We start from the raw sequence: 24115 nt of genomic DNA, 5'->3' as shown, positions 1-24115 counted from the left end.
GGACAGGGACTGTGTCCAACCCGATTAACTTGTATCTTGAGAAGCAGCGTGGCTCAGTGGAAAGAGCATGGGCTTTGGAGTCAGAGGTCATGGGTTCAAACCCCAGCTCCACCAATTGTCAGCTGTGTGACTCTGGGCAAGTTACTTAACTTCTCTGTGCCTCAGTTACCTCATCTGTAAGATGGGGATTAAGACTGTGATCCCCCCGTGGGACAACCTGATCACCTTGTAACCTCCCCGTGCTTAGAACAGTGCTTTGCACATAGTCAGTGCTTAATAAATCAATCAATCAATCAATCGTATTTATTGAGCACTTACTATGTGCAGAACACTAATAAATGCCATCGTTATTATTATTATTTACCCCAGCACTTAGTAAAGAGCTGTCATTTAGTAAGCGCTTAACAAAAACCATAAAAAAATTCATACGGTCGCATTTATTGAGTGATTAATGTGCACAGAGCACTGTACTATGCACTTAGGAGAGTACAATATACAACAAAAAGCAGACACAGGTCCTGCCCTCAGTGAGCTTATATTAACCACTAATAGTCAAAACCAACATCAAACACATTGTGCAGTTAAAGTCCGCTTCATACTCCTTGGGGCTCTTCTAATTGAGTGCGGATCACAGGATGCGGTTACACAGCTTTTGAAATGCTCTTCGCTCAAGGTTAATTAGTAATTAATCCTACCCATCCGACAGGGTCAGCTTGGAACAGCACAATGGACTGGGGGAACAATTGGTGTTATCTTCTACAGAGCTTGCATTCACCTACTTATTCCGCACACCCTGTATGAAAATTATCATTTTGTCAGTCTCCACCTTTTGAATGTAAGCTCCCTGTGGACATAGACCTTACTTTTAGACTGTGAGCCCACTGTTGGGTAGGGACTGTCCCTATATGTTGCCAACTTGTACTTCCCAAGCGCTTAGTACAGTGCTCTGCACACAGTAAGCGCTCAATAAATACGATTGGTGATGATGATGATAGACCTGACTCTTCATTCTTTCGTGTGTACGAAGGGCTTAGTTCTGGGTTTGTGTGTATGTGTGTTTGTGTGCACATGTGAGTGCATGTGTGTTTGTGTGTATGTGTATGTCTACAGGCACCTTCACCTAAATTTCAGTTTTTTTCCTCATGCAGCCTGACTTTCCAGATTATAATAGTGATAATAACAATAACAACAATAATCACGATGTTGGTTAGGCGCTTACTATGTGCCAGGAGCTGTACTAAGTGCCGGGGTAGACATGAGCAAATCGGGTTGGACCCAGTCCCTCTTCTACATGGGGCTCACGGTCTTCATCCCCATTTCACCGAGGAGGGAACTGAGGCCCAGAAAAGTGAAGTGACTTGGCCAGGGTCACGTAGCAGATGAGTGGCAGAGCAGGAATTAGAAGTCAGGTCCTTCTGAGTCTTAGGTGGGTGTTCAATCCACTAGGCCATGCTGCTCCTCATCTGTCCAGTTGTCCTAAGCTCTTGGGAGAGACTAACAGAGTTAGAGTAATCAGTTAGTCAGTGATATTTAGTGAGCACTGTACTAAGCACTTGCGAGTTGGCAGATACATTCCCTGCCCAAAATGAGCTTACAATCTAGAGAAGCAACACGGCCTAGTGAATAGAACACAGGCCTGGAAATCAGGAGGAGCTGGATTCTAATCCCAGCTCCACCACTTGTCTGCTCTGTGACCCTGGGAAAGTCACTTCACTTCTCTGGGCCTCGGTGACCTCATCTGTAAAATGTGGATTAAGACCGTGAGCCCCAGGTGGGACAGGGACCGAATCCAACATAATAATAATAATAATAATAATAATAATAATAATAATAATAATGGTATTTTTTTAAGTGCTTACTATATGCAAAGCACTGTTCTAAGCACTGGGGAGGTTACAAGGTAATCAAGTTGTCCCACGGGGGCTCACAGTCTTAATCCCCATTTTACAGATGAGGTAACTGAGGCCCAGAGAAGTTAAGTTACTTGCCCAAAGTCACACAGTTGACAATTGGCAGAGCCGGGATTTGAACCCATGACCTCCGACTCTAAGACCTTGCTCTTTCCACTGAGCCAAGTTGTTTACCTTGTATCTACCCCACCTCATAATACAGTGCCTCCCACATAGTAAGTGCTTAACAAATACCACAGTTGTTATTATTATTATTATTATTAACGGCAGTGGTCTTTTTCCACCATTCCCTCACCCCCAGGGCAAAGAGGAAGATAATTCCTCTGAGTTCAATTTCCAAAAGAAGCTCCATCGTTCTTTCAGACACACTTGACCAAAAATGCAAAACGATATGTTGCCAACCTGTACTTCCCAAGCGCTTAGTACAGTGCTCTGCACACAGTAAGTGCTCAATAAATGCGATTGATTGATTGGGTGATCCCATTTCTTTGGCAATGGATCTTAATTTGACTGAGGGGTATGGAGGGAAAATAGCATGGAGTCTAGCCAAGCAGGGGACTGTGCAGTTACCTCCATCCCGAATCGCCCACACCATGGTGATCCAGCCTCCCACCAGGACAAACCCTGAACACCTTGGGCAAATCAGTACACTTCTCTGGGTCTCAGTTTCCTCATCTGTCAAATGGGGATTACGTACCTGATTACAATCCTGGTTCTGTCACGTCTGCTGTGTAACCTTGGGCAAGTCACTCCACATCTCTGTGCCTCAATTACTTCATCTGTAAAATGGGGAATGAGACTGTGAGCCCCCATGTGGTACAGGGACTGTGTCCAAGCCGATTGGCTTGTTTCTACCCCAGCACTTAGTACAGTGCCTGGCACACAGTAAGCGTTTAACAGTTACCACAATTCTCCTCCTCTTCCTCCTCCTTCTCCTCCTCCTCCTCCTTCTTCTCCTTCTCCTCCTCCTCCTCCTTCTCCTTCTCCTCCTCCTCCTTCTTCTCCTCCTCCTTCTTCTTCCCTCAGTTTCCTCATCTGTAAATTGGGGATTACATACCCAATTACAATCCCAGTTCTGCCGCTTGTCTGCTGTGTGACCTTGAGCCAGTCACTTCACTTCATTCATTCATTCATTCAATCATATTTATTGAGCACTTACTGTGTGCAGAGCACTGTACTAAGTGCTTGGGAAGTACAGGTTGGCAACATATAGAGACGGTCCCTACCCAACAGTGGACTCACAGTCTAGAAGAGCCACTTCTTTTCTAGAAGAGGCACTTCTTTGTGCCTCAGTTACTTCATCCGTAAAATGGGGATTCACTGCCTGTTCTCCCTCCTTCTTTGGCTGTGAGCCCTGTGTGGGGCCTGATTATTTTATATCTACCCCAGCTCTTAGTTCACAGCTAGGCACATGGTAAGTACTTGTATCAACCCTTCTAGACTGTAAGCTCATTGTAGACAGGGAATCAATCAATCAAAATTTATTGAGCGCTGACTGTGTGCAGAGCACTGTACTAAGCGCTTGGGAAGTACAAGCTGGCAACATATAGAGACAGTCCCTACCCAACAGTGGGCTCACAGCCTAGAAGGGGGAGACAGAGAACAAAACCAATCATACTAACAAAATAAAATAAATTGAATAGATAGGTACAAGTAAAATAAATAAATAAATAAATACATAGAGTAATAAATATGTACAAACATATATACATATATACAGGTGCTGTGGGGAAGGGAAGGAGGTAAAATGTGTCTGTGTCTGTGGAATGTTTCTGTTACTGTTGTATCATACTGTTCCAAATGCTGAGTACAGTGCTCTGCACTCGGTAATAATAATAATGATGATGATGACATTTATTAAGCACTTACTATGTGCAAAGCACTGTTCTAAGTGCTGGGGAGGATGCAAAGTTATCAGGTTGTCCCACGGGGGGCTCACAGTCTTAATCCCCATTTTACAGATGAGGGAACTGAGGAACAGAGAAGTTAAGTGACTTGCCCAAAGTCACACAGCTGACTATTGGTAGAGCTGGCATTTGAACCCATGACCTCTGACTCCAAAGCCCGTGTTCTTTCCACTGAGCAACACTGCTTCTCTAAGCAGTAAGTGTTCAGTAAATACAATTGAATGAATGAATGAACCCCAGCACTTTACATCATGCTAGGCACATCGTAATCAGTTTTATCTACCGCAGCACTTTGTATAGAGCTAGGCACATAGTAAGCACTTAGCCAGTAGAGGGGAGGTTGTTGGGTAGGGATTGTCTCTATTTGTTGCTGAATTGTACTTTCCAAGTGCTTAGTACAGTGCTCTGAACACTGTAAGTGCTCAATAAATACGATTGAATGAATAAATGAATGAAAGTATGGTTAGAAGAGGAGATTGGGGAAGGGCTGAGAGTGCCAGCTGAGGAGTTGCAGATGAAGAGAACCAGTATCTGAGGTGGGTAAATCAGGTAGGGAACTAGCTACATAGGAGAAAGGATAATGCCTAGCAGAAAGAGATCCAGCCTGGGAGTCAGAGGGCCTGGGTTCTAATCCTGCACCAGACACTTTCCTGCTCTGTAAACTTGGGCAAGTTGCTTAGGGAAGCAGCGTGGCTTAGTGGAAAGAGCACAAACTTTGGAGTCAGAGGTCATGGGTTCAAATGCCGGCTCTGCCAACTGTCAGCTGTGTGACTTTGGGCAAGTCACTTAACTACTCTGCGCCTCAGTTACCTCATCTGTAAAATGGGGATTAAAACTGTGAGCCCCCTGTGGGACAACCTCATCACCTTGTAACCTCCCCAGCGCTTTGAACAATGCTTTGCACATAGTAAGCACTTAACAAACACCATCATCATTATTATTATTATCCAAGCCTCATAGTCAATCCATCACTAAATCCTGACGGTCCCACTTTCACAACTTCGCTAAAATCCACCCTTTCCTCTCCATTCCAACTGCTACCATGCATCCTATCCCGCTTGGGTAACTGCATCAGCCTCCTTGTTGACCCCCCAGCCTCCTGTCTCTCCCCACTGCAGTCCACACTTCATTCTGCTGCCTGGATCATTTTTCTACAGAAACGTTCGGGACTTGTCACCCCGCTCCTCAAAAAACTCCAGTGGTTGCCTAGCCCCCTCCGAATCAGACAAAAACTCCTCTCCATTGGCTTTAAAGCAGTCTACCACCTTGCCCCCTCCTTCCTCACCTCGTTTCTCTCCTTCTTCAGTCCAGCCCACGCGCTTCGCTCCTTCTCACTGTGCCTTCATCTCGCTTGTCTTGCCAACGACTCCTAGACTATGCCGTGCCTCTTGCCTGTAACACTTTCCTTCCTCTAATCTGACAGAAAATTACTGTCCTCCACTTCAAAGCCTTACTGAAGGCCCCTCTCTTCCAAAAGGCCCTCCCAGAATACGCCCCATCTCATCTCCCTTCTCAATAAATACGATTGATGATGATGATGATGATCTCCCACTCCCTTCTGCATCACCCTGACTTGCTCCCTTTGCTCTTCCCTCCTCCCAGCCCCACGAGAGCGACGTCAAGGATAACACCAAGGTTACAGGCAAGTGAGGCAGGAAGGATGGTGGTGCTGTCTACAGTGATGGGAAAGTCAAGCAGAGGACAGGGTTTGGGTGGGAAGATAAGGAGCTCTGTTTTGGACAGTTTAAGTGTGAGGTGACGGGAGGACATCCAAGTAGAGATGTCTCGAAGGCAACAGGAGTTGAGAGACTTGAGAGAGGGAGAGAGATCAGGGCTGGAGATGGATATTTGGGAATAATCCGCAAAGAGGTGGGAGTTGAAGCCATGGGAGCTAATGAGTTCTCCAAGGGAGTGAATGTAGAGGAAAAATAGAATAGAATACATTAATCTGTAAAATTTAGATTCAATGGATGTTCTCTCTCCTACTTAGACTGTGAGCCCCACGTAGAACAGGGACTGTGTTCAACCCGATTATCTTGTAAACCATACAGCGCTCTGCACATAGTAAGCACATAACCGACAACATTATCCTGATTATCAACGACCCATCCCGCTGACCGAGAAAGGCCCTTGGTGATTCTTCTCAGAGGCACGTGACTCTCCTTCGCTTATGCATGCAACCTGCTTACCTAATCGTTTATTAACTGGAAGTGTTGACAAATGAGGTGAATTGGGGTTTAATTTGCATCCTGGTCAATTATCCATGTTTTAACGTAATGCAGGTCAGCGTTACCTTGCTGAATCAGAAAGGATCGAGCATTTTTAATTATAACAGCCTTAAAGGTCAGAAGCATTAGAGCATTGCGAAAGGAGAGAAACAATAAGGGAAGTAAATGTAGCCTTTCTATGGAACTGAGTAATTAGCGAAGCTTGGTTGAACAGCAGTTTGTCAAGCCTACATGGGTGGGAAAGGTTGATAAAGAAGAGGCCTTTGCGTAAAACAACCTTGCAGCTAGGAATTCAAAGTGACAGGCCCACAGTTTCCCATCAACCTTCTCGTGGTTTCCCTCTGTCAGAACATGAGTTTGGGGATGATATTCCTTTCTCCGTCTCTTGACCCTGTCCCCCTCTTCTACCGTTTTGATAGTTTTTTTCCCCAATAAGCAATCCATCGATTGTATTTATTGAACGCCTACCATGAGCCAAGCACTGTACTGAGAGCTTGGGAGAGTAAAATAGAGTGGGTAGACACAATCACTGCTCTCAAGGAGTTTGAAATCTAGATTGGAAACTAATGTTAAATGATTTAATGATAGGATTTAGAAAGAAAAGGGCATCTCTCTCAATCAATGGGATTTTTTGAGCGATTTCCACGTGTAGAGCACTGCATTGAGCACTTGGGAGAGTATAATGTGACAGAATTAGCAAACACATTCTCTTCCCAAAGCAAGCTTACAGTATTGAGGTATTTATGTGTATATATATACACATACATGTATGTATGTGTACATATATACAAGTATATATAATGTGCATTGTTATTCATTCAATCGCATTTATTCATTCATTCATTCATTCATTCAATTGTATTTCTTGAGCGCTTACTGTGTGCAGAGCACTGTACTAAGTGCTTGGGAAGTACAAGTCGGCAACATAATGAGACGGTCCCTACCCAACAATGGGCTCACAGTCTAGAAGGGGGAGACAGACAACAAAACTTGCTTACTGTGTGCACAGCGCTGTATTAAGCGCTTGGAAAGTACAGTTCGGCAACAGATAGAGACAGTCCCGGCCCAACAACGGGCTCACAATCTATTTTCATGAAACGAATCAAGTCAGGCTGGACAGAAAGCCATTACAAATTCTAGTAGAGGACAACTAAGAACTGCGGTATCTGAATACATCTATCTAGTAATACATTGATTGATTCATTCATTCAATTGTATTTATTGAGCACTTACTGTGTGCAGAGCACTGTACTAAGTGCTTGGGAAGTACAAGTTGGCAACATCTAGAGATGGTCCCTACCCAACAATGGGCTCACCGTCTAGAAGGGGGAGACAGACAACAAAACAAAACATGTGGACAGGTGTCAAGTCATCAGACACCTTAGATCATAAGGAGCTGGAAAAGAAGGAAGTAGTACACTAATATGGGGGTTGGAGTTTGGCTGGGTTTTTATTTTTAAAGGAAATGGTGTGTTAGAGCAAACTCATGTTATTGGTGACATATTTACATAATAGAGACATATACTATATAAGTATATATGCATTTATAAATGATATAAAATATAAATTACAGATAGGAGGAAGCAGTATATATCTCTATATATACTTTGAATATGATAAAATAAGATAAAAACAAAATACTTTATTTTTATATACTTTGATAAATGTATATATATCATTTTCCTGCTTCCTCCTATCATCATTCTATATTTCATCTGTATTGAAACAGCGTGGCTCAGTGGAAAGATCACTTTCCACTTCGGAGTCAGAGGTCATGGGTTCAAATCCCGACTCCTCCAATTGCCAGCTGTGTGACTTTGACACTTACCTTCTCTGTGCCTCAGTTACCTCATCTGTAAAATGGGGATTAAGACTGTGAGCCCCCCGTGGGACAACCTGATCACCTTGTAACCTCCCCAGCACTTAGAAAAGTGCTTTGCACACGGTAAGCGCTTAATAAATGCTATTATTATTATTATATATGAAAATTTGGGGCTTATGCAATGGGACACAGAAGGTGGGCAAGAAAGTAGCAGTGATATTATGTATTAAGTGCTCACTGTATGCAAAGCACTGTACCAAGTACTGAGAGAGAATTCACAGTTGGGAAAGAGAATGGGACAGGGACTGTATCCAACCCTATTGGCTTGTATTAATAAATGCCATTATTATTATTATTATTATTATTATTATTGTATCTCCTCCAGCGCTTAGTACAGTGCCTGGCACACAGTAAGTGCTTAACAAATACTATTATTGTTATTGTTGCTGTTATTATGTTATTACTGTTATGTTTCCAACTGTACTTCTCAAGTGCTTAGTACAGTGCTCTGCACACAGTAAGCGCTCAATAAATACGATTGAATGAGTGAATGAATAAATAAGATTGAATGAATGAATGAATGCTATTGAATTAGACATAGTCCTTGAGCCTCACAATATAAATAGGTAAGGTTAGGGCTATGAATATCCAGAGGTGCTGAAATGAGGATATATTATATATAAAATGAGGATATAAAATATATATATATATATTTTAATGATATCTGTAATGCACTTACTCTGTGTCACACACTACTCTGAGTGCTGGGGTAGATACAAATCAATCAGGTCAGATACGCTTCTTATCCCATGTGGGGCTTACAGTGTCATTGGAGGAGTACAGTGCTCTGCACACAGTAAGCGCTCAATAAATACGATTGAATAAATGACTTAGTCCCCAATTTACAGATGAGGAACCTGAGTCACAGAGAAGGTAATGACTTGCCCAGAGTCAGGGAAGTCTTCCTCTTTCCAATAACGTCCCTTCTCTAATCTTTCATTTTTATTTCAGCTTTAAGAGGGAGGGAGAAAGGGGTGTAAAGGAAGTTGGTAAGTGAGCAGGTCCAGTCTTTGGGATAATAATGATAATAAAAATGAAAATAGTAATGATAATAACAATACGTTTTATGTGCTAGGTGCCCTGCACTATTCTAAGTAATGGGATAGATACAAGTTAGTCCAGTTGACTATGATCCCTATCCCTTTTAGACTGTGAGCCCACTCTTTTAGACTGTGAGCCCACTGTTGGGTAGGGACTGTCTCTATATGTTGCCAATTTGTACTTCCCAAGAGCTTAGTACAGTGCTCTGCACATAGTAAGCGCTCAATAAATACGATTGATGATGATGATGATCCCACATGGGGCTCACAGACTACATAATAATAATAATAATAATAATAATAATAATAATAATGATAGTATTTGTTAAGCGCTTCCTATATGCCAAGCACTGTTCTAAAAGCTGAGGGTGATACAAGGTAATCAGGTTGTCCCACGTGGGGTTCATAGTCTTGATCCCCATTTTACAGATGAGGTAACTAAGGCACAGAGACGTTAAGTGACTGGCCCAAATTCACACAGCTGAGCCGGGATTAGAATCCATGGCCTATTACTCCCAAGCCCGGGCTCTTTCCACTAAGCCAGGCTGCAGTAGCAGCAGTAGTAGTAATACTAATAGTAGTAGTAAAATAATAGTAGTTGTAGTAATAGTAATGTTTATAATAGCAGTAACAGTAGTTGTAGTAATAGAGAAGTACGAGAAGCAGCATGGCATAGTGGATAGAGCATCTATCTGGGAGCAAGAAGCACCTGGGTTCTAATCCTGGCTCCGCCACTCATCTGTTGCGTGACTTTGAATAAGTCACTTCTCTGTGCCTCTGTTACCTCATCTGTAAAATGGGGATTAAGACATGGGACAGAGTCTGTGTCCAATCTGGTAACCTTATATCTACTCCAGCACTTAGAATACTGCTTAGAACATAGCATTTACTTAACAAATACCATCATCAGTATTATTATTATTGATAGTGGTAGTAGTAGTGACAATTCAAAACACCTCATAAGCGTCCGGAATCTCTGGGCACGTTCACCCTAACTGGGAGAGATTGTGTCATCTTTGATCGTCAGGGCCACCATGAAGAAGCCGCAGGGATGTGACTTCTTTTCTTCATAAAATCTGGTGTTCTGTCAACCCCAACTCCAGAAGACACGGAGAAAGTGGAGTCCATTGTCAGAATAAAAGAGGAGTGACAGAGAACACACAAAAGAGAGCTTAATCAGTGCAGCCTAGAGAATAAAACTGTTAACAGAGGATTGAATCCCTGTGCATAAAATCTCAAGTGATGTCAATAAAGTCAAGCCAGCAACTATTTTAAGCCTTGAATAAAAGGTGGAAGCTTTGAGAGAAAAGAGGGGAGGAAAAAAAATCGAGTGAAGACCCTAGACCTATTCAAAAAACAATTAAAAAGAGTCTGGAGGGAATTGAATATTAAAGCGGAAATTGCTCCTTAATGGGGTTTTTTTTTTGGCCTCTTCTGGCTCCCTCAAAAATTCTTATTTTCATATATTCTCTGGTTAGATTGTCTCTTGGGAATCAGCGCTGGGGAGAGAGCTTGGCCTTCGTTGAATATAAAAGCTTTGACTTTGTTGCTTATCTGTTTCCAAATGAGTTAAAAGCACAGTGACATAAACAGAATCGAGACTGGAACAAGATGCTATCCGGGCCCTGCACATAGTAAGCACTTCACAAATACCAACATTATTATTATTATTATTATCCTGACGGTCAACAGGTGGGGTTGGCTGGTGTTCTGGGCTAGAAGTGCAGCGAGAGGGAGTCAGGAGAGATCGAAGGCCTAATTCTGAGGTGGGAGCTAAATAAATGAAAGGAGAAACGTCTTCACACGGATTCACCAATGTCAGGCCCGTGATGAGTTATTCAAGGGATCACTGTCTCCCCCTTTTAGACTGTGAGCCCACTGTTGGGTAGGGACTGTCTCTATATGTTGCCAACTTGTACTTCCCAAGCGCTTAGTACAGTGCTCTGCACACAGTAAGCACTCAATAAATACGATTGATTGATTGAGGAAACTTTGAAAGTCTATACGTAACCGTGAGGATGGAATCTACTACCATAAAAATCCCTGAGGATCCCTTGCCTTAGCTCTCCTGGTTACCCATTAAGAATGTGTCGCTCATGAATATCTTTAAACCCCTCCTGATCCTTCTCATCTTCATTCTTCTTCATTAGAGAAGCAGCATGGCTCAGTGGAAAGAGCACGGGCTTTAGAGTGAGAGGTCATGGGTTCAAATCCTGCCTCTGTCAATTGTCAGCTGTGTGACTTTGAGCAAGTCACTTAATAATAATAATAATGACATTTATTAAGCGCTTACTATGTGCAAAGCACTGTTCTAAGCACTGGGGAGGTTACAAGTTAATCAGGTTGCCCCACGTGGGGCTCACAGTCTTAATCCCCATTTTACAGATGAGGGAACTGAGGCACAGAGAAGTGAAATGACTTGCCCAAAGTCACACAGCTGACAATTGGTGGATCTGGGATTTGAACCCATGACCTCTGACTTCAAAACCCAGGCTCTTCTCTGTGCCTCAGTTACCTCATCTGTAAAATGGGGATTAAGACTGTGAGCCCCCTTTGGGACAACCTGATCACATTGTAACTTCCCCAGTGCTTAGAACAGTGCTTTGCACATAGTAAGCACTTAATAAATGCCATTATTATTATTATTATTCATTTATTCATTCATTCAAAAGTATTTGTTGAGTGCTGACTACGTGCAGAGCACTGTACTAAGTGCGTGGGAGAGGACAATACCTAATCTGCATAACTTCCTGTGGGAATGAATTTCATGGGCTTAATAATAATAATAATAATAATAATAATAATAATAATAATAATAACAATTGTGGTATTTGTTAAGCACTTACTGTGTGCCAGGCACTGTTCTAAGTGCTGGGGTGGATGCATGCAAATAGGGTTGGACACACTCTCTGTCCCACATGGGGCACACAGTCTTAATCCCCATTTTTCAGATGAGGGAACTGAGGCATAGAGAATAATAATGATAATAATAATGATGGTATTTGTTAAGTGCTTACTATGTGCCAAGCACTGTTCTAAGCACTGGGGTAGATATGAGGTAATCTGTTTGTCCCACGTGTAGCTCAGTCTTCAATCCCACTTTACAGATGAGGTAACTGAGGCACAGAGAAATGAAGTGACTCAGAGCAGTGAGGGAAGCTGGGATTAGAACCCAGGTCCTTCAGACTCCCAGTCCCATGCTCTATTCAGTACATCATGCTGTTTCTCAAGAAAGACTACTGATTGATTGACAACAAGAAGTTATTATTATTAAGTTCATACTGTGTGCAGAGCACTGTACTAAGCTCTTGGGGATTACAATACAACAGAGGTGGTAGACACATTCTCTGCCCATGATGAGCTTACTAACAGCTAGGCCACATTTTACACCTTACATTGTACCTCTTAGTACACTGTACTAAGCGCTAGAGTACATTCAAGAGCTGAGTACAGTGCTCTGCACACAGTAAGTGCTCAATAAATATGATTGAATGAATGAATGAATTCTGGAGAGCTAGGCTTTCTCAACTAATCAATCGGTTCTATTTATAATAACAATAATAATGATGGTATTTGTAAGCACTTACTATGTGTAAAGCACTGTTCTAAACGCTGGGGAGGTTACAAGGTGATTAGGTTGTCCCACGGGGTGCTCACAGTTTTAATCCCCATTTTACAGATGAGGGAACTGAGGCACAGAGAAGTTAAGTGACTTGACCAAAGTCACACAGCTGACAGTTGGCAGAGCCGGGATTTGAACCCATGATCTCCGACTCCAAAGCCCATGTTCTTTCCACTGAGCCGTGCCTACTCTGAGAATAGGACTGTACAAAGCACTTGGGAGAATATAATAGAATTAAATAGCCAGAATCTCTGCTTTCAAGGAGTTTACGGTCTACTGTGTGCAGAACACTGTATTGAGTGGTTTGGAGTATCCCCTCTGTCAAGGAGTTCATTCATTCATTCAGTCATATTTATTGAGCACTTACTTTGTGCAGAGCATTGTCCTAAGTGCTTGGAAAGTACAATTCGGCAATAAAGAGAGGTCATCCCTGCCCACAATGGGCTTTCTACTGTGTGCTGAGCACTGTACTGCATACTTAGGAGAGTTCAATAGACTTATTAGGCATGATCCCTGTCCTCAAGGAGTTTACAGACTACGGTGGGTGACAGACACTGAAATAATTTGCAAATGGGTAGGAAAAATGGTTATGGACACGAGATATTGCTTAAATAGTAACGTGCCTTGCTATCGTCTTGTCTTGTGTTATGCCATCCTCCAGCAGGCCTTCCCAGACTGAGCCCCTTCCTTCCTCTCCCCCTCGTCCCCCTCTCCATCCCCCCCATCTTAACTCCTTCCCTTCCCCACAGCACCTGTATATATGTATATATGTTTGTACATATTTATTACTCTATTTATTTATTTATTTTACTTGTACATATCTATTCTATTTATTTTATTTTGTTAGTATGTTTGGTTTTGTTCTCTGTCTCCCCTTTTTAGACTGTGAGCCCACTGTTGGGTAGGGACTGTCTCTATATGTTGCCAATTTGTACTTCCCAAGCGCTTAGTACAGTGCTCTGCACATAGTAAGCGCTCAATAACTACGATTGATGATGATGATGATCGAGTCGTTTGCGATCCTCAGCGGCTCCATGGGCACATCTCTCCCAGAAGGCCCCGTTCTCCATCTGCAATCGTTGTGGTAGTGGATCCAGAGAGTTTTCTTGGTAAAAATACAGAAGTGGTTTACCGTTGCCTCCTTCCGCGCAGTAAACTCGAGTCTCCACCATTTACTCCCTTCTGTGTTGCTGCTGCCCAGCATGGGTGAGTTTGACCTGTAGTAGATGCCCTTCCACTTGCTAGCCACTTCCCAAGCTAGGAGTGGAATGGGTAGTCCTCTGCTCGACTCTCCCTCCTGTACTCAAGACTGGTAGAGCACTGGGAACTCTCCAGGTGCCACCCCGAGAGAGGCCTTGCTATCGTAATCTGGTAAAAAATAAGCTTTCTGTTGGTTTTCTCTAAGAAATGAGGCAGTTTGAATACCTAAAATCGTCTCTTATGGTGACTTTTTTTCTTAGAGTTAGTTCTCTGTCCTAAAGATATCACTTATTTGAATATAATTCCATCGCACCTTCTTCTGGTCTTTTAACCAGGAAGGAAAGCCGAGTTTAGAAACATTCATTCGTGCTTCCCACACTCTGATGCTCTGAAAATAGTGCACAGACTCCCACGCTGACTTGGGCTGAACTTTCCTTAAGGAATAATCACGAGTTCGGTCTCCGTTCAGGGCTTACTATGTGCCAAGCACTGTGCTGAGCGCCGTGGTCGACCCAAGACAATCAGATCGGGGCGGTCTCGGTCTCCCAAGGTGTCAATGCCTGGTGGGAGTGTCAGTCGGTGTTATTTATTGAGCACTTACTGTGTGCTGGCATTGCACTAAACGCTTCTGAGAGGACAGTGGAGCAGTATAACAGTCACATTCCCTGTCCACAACGAGCTTATAGTGTAGAGGGGGAAGAGTCTAAAGGAGAAAGTCAAGTAAGTCAATAGTATTTACTGAGCGCTTACTGTGTGCAGACACTGTATTAAGTGCTTAGGAGAGGACAATACAACAATAAACAGATACATTCCCTGCCCACAATGAGCTTACAGTCTAGAGGGGGAAGAGTCTAAAGGAGGTTGTCTAGTTAGTCAATAGCATTTATTGAGTGCTTACTGTGTGCAGAGCACTGTACTAAGTGCTTGGGAGAGGGCAATATAACTATAAAACAGACACCCTCCCTGCCCTCAATGAGCTTACAGTCTAGAAGGAGAGAAAGACATTGATATAAATAAATATTCATTCATTCATTCATTTATATAATCATATTTATTGAGCGCTTATCGTGTACAGAGCACTGTACTAAGTGCTTGGAAAGTACAATTCAGGAACAAATAGAGACAATCCCTGCCCACAATAGGCTCACAGTCCGGGGTGGGGGGGGGTGGGGGGGAGAGACAGACATCAAAACAAGTAAACAGGCATCAATAGCCTCAATATAAATAAATTGAATTATAGATACATACACATCATTAATATAAATAAATAGAATATAAATATGTACATATATACACAAATGCTGTGGGGCGGTGGGGGAACAGCAAAGGGGAAGCAGAGGGGGCAGAGAAAAGGGGGGCTTAGTTTGGGAAGGCCTCCTGGAGGAGGTGAGCCTTCACTTATGTAATATAATAATAATAATAATAATGATGATGATGGTATTTGTTAAGCGCTTACTATGTGCAAAGCACTGTTCTAAGTGCTGGTGAGGTTACAGGGTGATCAGGTTGTCCCACGGGGGGCTCACAGTCTTAATCCCCATTTTACAGGTGAGGTAACTGAGACACAGAGAAGTGAAGTGACTTGCCTAAAGTCACACAGCTGACGGTGAAGTCAGTATTTGAACCCAGGACCTCTGACTCCAGAGCCCAGGCTCCTTCGATTTAGCCACGTATATGCAATAAATTACAGCTATGAGCATAAGTGCTGAGGGGCTGGTTGTCAGGGGGCTGGGGGTCACCATTGGGAGTCAGTGTAATAACAGTAACAGCAACAACAAAATATCAACATTTTGTCACCCCAGTGCAACAAACCTTAGAGCAAGAAAGATTGAGAGGTCATGATTGGCTTTTTGGGGGATAATACACAGGAGCCTCTCTCTGAGGAAAACCCCAGGCAAGAAAGAAAACCTCTTAAGGGTCAAGGCCTACTAGCTTCCATTTGGAGAGGAGGAGCCGGAGGACCCAGGGGAAGATGTGTGATGTTAAACCCATTTTCAAGTAGAAAAAAAGCCCGACAGGATACATTAGGCCCCGTTGCAAGTCTTAGATAAAAGGAACCTGTTTTTTTTTTTATTTTATTTGTTTGTATCTAGCACTGTGCACCGAATGCTCTGATCTAGCTCAGTAAGATTTTCTAGTTCACGGACTTTAATGTGCCGGATTTAAAATAAGATAAAAGGACTCTCCTTTTGAAGACGAGCTAACATTAGAGGAAGGAGAATCATTAGAAATGAAGGACCTGCCCCTATTTCATGTTTGGAAAGGAATACAGTCCTGAAAGTACGCCCTGAAAGAAAAACGTCCTGTTCTATGGTGGGGCAGTTTTTACATTTTTTTCTTTCCAAAGCACTTCCACAGTCTGGGAAAGGAAGGCAGGTATTTTCGTGCCCATTTTACGGATGGGGAAACCGTGGCTCAGAGAGGCTAATGTCTTGCTCAAGAGTCAACCCTGCAGTCCATTGGCAGAGATGGGATTAGAAATCAGGTTTGCCAGTTCCCAGGCCTCTGCTTTTTAATAATTATGGCACTTGCCAGGCACCATACTAAGTGCTGGGATGTATACCTGTATATATGTATATATGTTTGTACATATCTATTATGTATTTATTTATTTTACGTGTACATATTTATTTTATTTTGTTAAAATGTTTTGTTTTGTTGTCTGTCTCCCCCTTCTAGACTGTGAGCCCGCTGTTGGGCAGGGACCGTCTCTATATGTTGCCAACTTGTACTTCCCAAGCGCCTAGTACAGTGCTCTGCACACAGTAAGTGCTCAATAAATATGATTGAATGCATGAATACAAGTCAATCAGGTTGGATACAGTCCCTGTCCCATATGGGGCTCAGAGTCTTAATCCCCATTTTATAAGTGAGGGAACCAAGGCCCTGAGAAGTGGAGTGACTTCACACAGCAGATGTGTGGCAGAGTCAAGATTAGAACCCAGTTCCTTCTGACTCCCAGGTTTCTGCTAAGCCACTGTGAGCCGGTTGTTGGGTAGGGACCATCTCTATATGTTGCCGATTTATACTTCCCATGCGCTTAGTACAGTGCTCTGCACACAGTAAGTGCTCAATAAATACAATTAAATGAATGAATGAATGAATGCTATTATTCCAGTTTTAACAAACGGAAAACCGAGGCCCAGAGAGGTTAAGTGACTTGCCCGAAGTCACAGAGCATACCCCCAGGCAGAGCTGGGAATAGAACCGGGTCTCCTGACTCTTTGGCCCATTTGATTTCTAACAGTTTTATTCCTTTCATTACCCCGAGATGGGATTGGAGATGGGCTACAGGGGACAGAGACAAGGGAAATTTCATGAGGTGAAGATCAGGGTGAGTGAAACATTTCAAGAGAAAGCTCGAGCCTAGAGGGGTTTTGTTTCTAAAAAGAGGATTATTGTTCTTGTATTAAATTCATTCATTCATTCATTCAATCAATCGTGTTTATTGAGCGCTTACTGTGTGCAGAGCACTGTACTAAGCACTTGGGAAGTACAAGTTGGCAACATCTAGAGATGGTCCCTACCCAACAGCGGGCTCACAGTCTAGAAGGGGGAGACAGACAACAAAACAGAGCATATTAACAGAATAAAATAAATAGAATAAATACGTACAAATAAAATAAATAGAGTAATAAATACGTACAAACATATATACATATATACAGGTCACAGGGTGGAATATCCCACAGTTTTGAGGCCTCAGGAGAGAGACAGTGTGGTCCCGTGGTTTGGTGGGCTTACTCCACCTAGACCTCTGCCCCTGTGCAATCCTCTGGGCCTCTTTCATTCATTCACTCATATTTATTGAGCACTTATTGTTTGCCGAGTACTGTACTAAGCACTTGGGAGAGTACAATATAACAATAAACAGACATATTCCCTGCCTAGAAGGAGCCTACAGTGTAGAGGCCCTACTGAGAGGTCAAGGCCCTACTGAGAGCTCACCTACTCCAGGAGGCCTTCCCAGACTGAGCCCCTTCCTTCCTCTCCCCCTCGTCCCCCTCTCCTTCCCCCCCATCTTACCTCTTTCCCTTCCCCACAGCACCTGTATATATGTATATATGTTTGTACATATTTGTTACTCTATTTATTTATTTTACTTGTACATATCTATTCTATTTATTTTATTTTGTTAGTATGTTTGGTTTTGTTCTCTGTCTCCCCCTTTTAGACTGTGAGCCCACTGTTGGGTAGGGACTGTCTCTATATGTTGCCAACTTGTACTTCCCAAGTGCTTAGTACAGTGCTCTGCACACAGTAAGCGCTCAATAAATACGATTGATGATGATGATGATAGAGGGAGCTTTCAGTCTAAAGGTCTCTGAGTGCTCATCTGTACAATGGGGATAGGAATAATAATAATAGTGGCATTTGTTAAGCACTTATTTTGTGCCAGGCACTGTACTAAGTGCTGAGGTTTTTTTTTTAGACTGTGAGCCCACTGTTGGGTAGGGACTGTCTCTATATGTTGCCAATTTGTACTTCCCAAGTGCTTAGTACAGTGCTCTGCACACAGTAAACGCTCAATAAATACGATTGATGATGATGATTAGGTGGGTACGAGAACGTTGTGTTGGATGCCATTCCTGTCCCACGTTTTACAGATGAGGTAACTGAGGCTCAGAGAAGTGGAGTGACTTGCCCAAGGTCATACACCAGAACCTATGATCTTCTGAGTCCCATTCCCATGCTCTATCCACCATGCCATGCTGCTTCCTCGTTGATCTGTATGCCCCTCTCTCTCACCCCCAGGGGGATGCCGTGAAGACATTACAAAATCATCGATATGACAGAGTATTGTGTGGCTTAGTGGAAAAAGCACGGGCTTGGGAGTCAGAGGTTGTGGGTTCCAATTCCGCACCGCCACTTGGCAGATGTGTGACTGGGCAAGTCACTTCACTTCTCTGTGCCTCAGTTACCTCATCTGTAATATGGAGATTAAGTCTGTGAGCCCCATGTGGGACAACCTGATCACCTTGCATCTCCCCCGCCTTTAGAACAGTGCTTGGCACATAGTAAGCGCTTAACAAATGCCATTATTATTATTATTATTGGGAGGGTGAAAACGCTTGATGAATCGACGGCATTATCATTATCACAATTTCTGCAAAATGGGACTCTGACAGGTGGACTGAATATTATCTCCAAATCAAACTAAAAAAAATATATATATATAATCTCTAAGCTGGGTCCAAAGTATCTCTTGGTTGCCTAGCAACTGCCAGCAGCTGAAAGTGGTCCTGCTGGAATCCACTAGTGAGTGGAAACTCGTCTCTTCATTGAGCACATAGCTGGTGCAGAATCTCTCACCGTCCTCCCCCAGAGAGCTCTAGGGTTTAAGATGGCTTGTTCCTCCCCAATGGGCATTGAGAGAAGGGGTTCTCGTATGTGGCTATGGTCTAAAGGGGGATGGGGAACAGATACTGAAGTCCCATTTAACAGTTGAGGAAAATGGGGCCCAGAGAAATGAAATGACTTTCCCAAGGTGTCGCAGCAGGGAAGCAGCAGCATAGCATAATGGGTAGAGCACGGGCTTGGGAATCACTTGGGACCTTGGACGAGTCACTTCTCTGGGCCTCAGTTACCTCATCCATAAAATAATAATAATACTAATTATGTTTTTTGGTATGTGCAAGGCACTATACTAAGCGCTGGGGTGGATACGAACAAATTGGATTGGACAGAGTCCCTGTCCCACATGAGGCTCACATTCTCAATCTCCATTTGACAGATGAGGGAACTGAGGCCCAGAGAAGTGAAGTGATTTACCCAAGGTCACACGGCAGACAAGTGGCAGAGCCAGGATTAGAACCCAGGCCTAGGGTCTAGCCATTAGGCCATGCTGCTTCTCACCATTTCCATCACCGGTCTCTGCTGACATCAGGTGTGGGAAGAACTTACCTTGAATGTTAGAATTTGGACTGGCCCTGTATTACATTACAATGTCCTATGGAATAGGAAGGCTAGCATGCTCTCCCAAGCATTTAGTATAGTGCTTTTGTACTCAGTAACCACTCAATAAATACGATTAAATGACTGAATGAACGAATGAAAGGCTGGGTAGAGTTTTCCATTCACATAAATGAATAGCACAGCAAGGAAAATCTTGGACTTTCTGGTTAACTGTGCTCCTCCTCACACCCAGGTCAGGGAGCTTATTTGACATTCCCCAAGCAGTGCGGATTTTACCCACGGGTTTAAGGTTTCAGATATATTTAGAGTGACGGAGGCTGAAAATGACTTCAGCCGGAGCCATTTGGTAACTTTGCTCAGTACATTCTAGCACTTTACAAAATCATTGTCCTTCCTTAATAGAAAATAGAAGGTCAAGTGCTATCATTTCTGTTAAACATTGATTTAATGCTCTAGCCCTGAGGTGATTTGCAGTCAATTTGCTTTTACCGGTCCTCTAGTTTCTTGAAGTGGAAGTTGTTTTCAGGCTGCCGTTCGGGCTAATGTGAAGGGAGCAACAAACGTGGTATTTTCTTTCCAGGGAAATTATATTTGCATTTGTGCTCAGAGTGAGCCAGAGATTCTGAAGGTGTTGAAAGGAGTTGGCTTCATGAGATGCCTGACATTATCTCCTCACAAATCAATCAATGGTATTAACTGACTGTGTACAAGGGTACTGAGCGCTTGTATTCTTCATTCCAGCGGCAGTGCTGGTACAACTTCAAGAATTTCCAAATCCCCTGGCTCAGGTTTATTCATTCATTCGTTCATTCCTTCGATCGCATTTATTGAACTCTTGCTGTGCGCGGTTCACTGACTCTTATAATCATGGCTTTAAGATCCCAATCCGTTAATCCATCCATTCCAGAATTCAAATTATAAACTGCATGAGACCTAATTTGCCCTCTCTTCGGCATTTTTTTTCTTTTTTATGGTATTTGTTAAGTGCTTACTAGAGTTGATACAAGCTAATCAGGTTGGACACAGTTACTCGATCACATGGGGCTCACAGTCTTCAGTCCCATTGCACAGATGAGGTAAATGAGGCACGGAGGCACCTTGGGCAAGTCACTTAACTTCTCTGTGCCTCAGTTACCTCATCTGTAAAATGGGGATGAAGTCTGTGAGCCCCATGTGGCATGAGAAGCAGCATGGCTCAGTGGAAAGAGCATGGGTTTTGGAGTCAGAGATCATGGGTTCAAATCCCGGCTCCGCCAACTGTCAGCTGTGTGACTTTGGGCAAGTCACTTAACTTCTCTGGGCCTCAGTTAACTCATCTGTACAATGGGGATTAAAACTGTGAGCCCCCCGTGGAACAACCTGATCAGCTTGTAACCTCCCCAGCGCTTAGAACAGTGCTTTGCACATAGTAAGTGCTTAATAAATGCCATTTAAAGAAATAAAAAGGAACTCGGTCCAACTTGATTACTTTGTACCTACCTCAATGCTAAAAACAGTGATTAGCACATAGTAAGTGCTTAACAAATATTACAATTATTATTATTATTATAAGTGATTTGGCCAAGGTCACAGACCAGACAAGTGGTAGAACCAGGATTAGAACCCAGGTCATTCTGATTCCCAGGCCAGTGCTCTATCCACTAGGCCACACTGTTTGTCAGGGTTCCATTAAGCATTTGTGCGTGTAGCCTTTAAGCATTTTTATGTACATACCAACCTGTAATTAATTTTATTGCCTACCACTAGCCCTAGCTAAAGCAGTGGCCTAGTGAATCATAAGTGCATAGCACATAGTAAGCGCTTAACAAATATCATAAAAAAAGTCATCTATACTGCCTGATGCCTTTTCTACCAATAAATGACTCATGGATGGATTGTTCATTTGAAAATCTTATCCTGCTCTTTCAGTGTCAAAATACACAGCCAAGCCCAATCCCTCTGAATGGCTTTATTCATATGAGAAATTGCATTTTCTGTGTTGTGGGCATTCATGAGGAAACTACTTAACATCTCTGTTCTTCATCTATTTACTGGATGTGATATTTTCTCCTTGGCTACCATCATTTAGCTCTCACTGTGTTATGGGCAGGGAATGTGTCTGTTAGTTTTATAGTATTGCACTCTCCCAAGTGCTTAGTACAGTTCTCTGCACCTAGTGAGCACTCAATAAATGCCATTGATTTACTGACTGACAGATTGAAACATAGTAAGTGCTCAATAATTACCGTTGATTGATTGATTAAAGTGTCATAGTGATTAGCCTAGAGGAAAGAGCATGGGGCATGGAGTCAGGAATCACTCAGATTTACCAATCAGTGATTTTTATCATGCGCTGACTTTGTGCAGGACACTACACTAAGCCCTTGGAAGCGTCCAATAAACTTGATCCCTACCCTTGAGGCAGTCATTCTGCTCCTTCCCCCTTATTTAGCATCAGTAATAATTGTGGTATTTGTTAAGGGCTTACTGTGCATCAGGCACTGTACTAAGCGCTGGGGTGGATACAAGCAAATTGGGTTGGACACGGTCTCTGGCTCACAGTCTCAATCCCCATTTGACAGATGAGGTAACTGAGGCCCAGAGAAGTGAAGCAACTTGACCAAGATCAAACAGAAGACAAGCCGCCACTGCACCCCAGCTCAGACACTTTCTGACTTTCTTTAGTGTTCTACTCCAACCCAGACTGAATTCTTTCCTCCTCTAATGCCAACCTACTCACTGTCCCTCTATCTCTTCTATCTCCCCACTGACCCTCACCCAAGTCCTGCCTCCGGCCTGGAACGCCCTCCCTCTTCATATCAGAGAAGCAGCGTGGCTCAGTGGAAAGAGCCCGGGCTTTGAAGTCATCATCATCAATCGTATTTATTGAGCGCTTACTATGAGCAGAGCACTGTACTAAGCGCTTGGGAAGTACAAATTGGCAACATATAGAGACAGTCCCTACCCAACAGTGGGCTCACAGTCTAAAAGGGGGAGACAGAGAACAAAACCAAACATACTAACAAAATAAAATAAATAGAATAGATATGTACAAATAAAATAAATAAATAGAGTAATAAATATGTACAAACATATATACATATATACAGGTGCTGTGGGGAAGGGAAGGAGGTAAGATGGGGGGATGGAGAGGGGGACGAGGGGGACGAGTCAGAGGTCAGGGGTTCAAATCCTGGCTCCACCAATTGTCAGCTGTGTGACTTTGGGCAAGTCACTTCACTTCTCTGTGCCTCAGTTCCCTCATCTGTAAAATGGGGATTAAGACTGTGAGCCCCACGTGGGACAACCTGATCACCTTGAATCCCCCCAGCGTTTAGAACAGTGCTTTGCACATAGTAAGCACTTAACAAATACCATCATCATTATTATTATTATTATATCTGACAGATGTTCACTCTGCCCCTCTTCAAAGCCTTACTCAAAGACCATCTCCTCCAAAAGGCCTTCCCTAAGCCCTTCTTTCCTCTTCTCCCACTCCCTTCTGCATAGCCATGATAATAATAATAATAATAATAATAATAATAATAATAATAATGGCATTTACTGAGCGCCTACTATGTGCAAAGCACTGTTCTAAGCACTGGGGAGGTTACAAGATGATCAGGTTGTCCCACGGGGGGCTCACAGTCTTCATGCCCATTTTATAGATGAGGTAACTGAGGCCCAGAGAAGTTGTGACTTGCCCAAAGTCACACAGCTGACAATTGGTGGAGACGGGATTTGGACCCATGACCTCTGACTCCAAAGCCCGGGCTCTTTCCACTGAGCCACGCTGCTTCCCCTGACTTGCTCCCTTTATTCCCCGCCCCCAGTCCCACGGCACTTAAGTTCATACCTGTCATTTCTTGATTTCTATTTATGTCCGTCTCTCCCTCTAGACTGCAAGCTCGTTGTGGGCAGGGAATGCGACTGTTTACTGTGGTACTGTACTCTCCCAAACACTGAGTACAGTGCTATGCACTCAGTAAGCCCTCGATAAATACGATTGAACGAATGAATTAATGAATCATCATCATCATCAATCGTTTTTATTGAGCGCTTACTGTGTGCAGAGCACTATACTAAGCGCTTGGGAAGTACAAGTTGGCAACATATAGAGACAGTCCCAATCCACTTGACCTTGCTACCGCTAGCCATCCACGCTAAGGAGTATTACAGTAAGCTGCACCTGGAGGTCTCAAGGGGACAGTCTGAACCAATCACTCAATGATACTTATTGAACTCTTACCATAGGTAGGCAGAGCACTGTGCTGAGCGTCAGAAGACACGTTCCCCGCTCACAGCGAACTTACAGTCCGATCCTAAACGACCCACAGTAATTGTATCTGTCAAGATGGAAGCCAAGACCCTGGTGACCAGGTATTCATAGAACAGTGATGTAAACCATTTCCATTAGATTACTTGGAAAGT

The sequence above is a fragment of the Tachyglossus aculeatus genome, chromosome 14, assembly GCF_015852505.1.
Source record: "Tachyglossus aculeatus isolate mTacAcu1 chromosome 14, mTacAcu1.pri, whole genome shotgun sequence".
NCBI lineage: Eukaryota > Metazoa > Chordata > Mammalia > Monotremata > Tachyglossidae > Tachyglossus > Tachyglossus aculeatus.
This window is presented reverse-complemented; position numbering follows the sequence as displayed.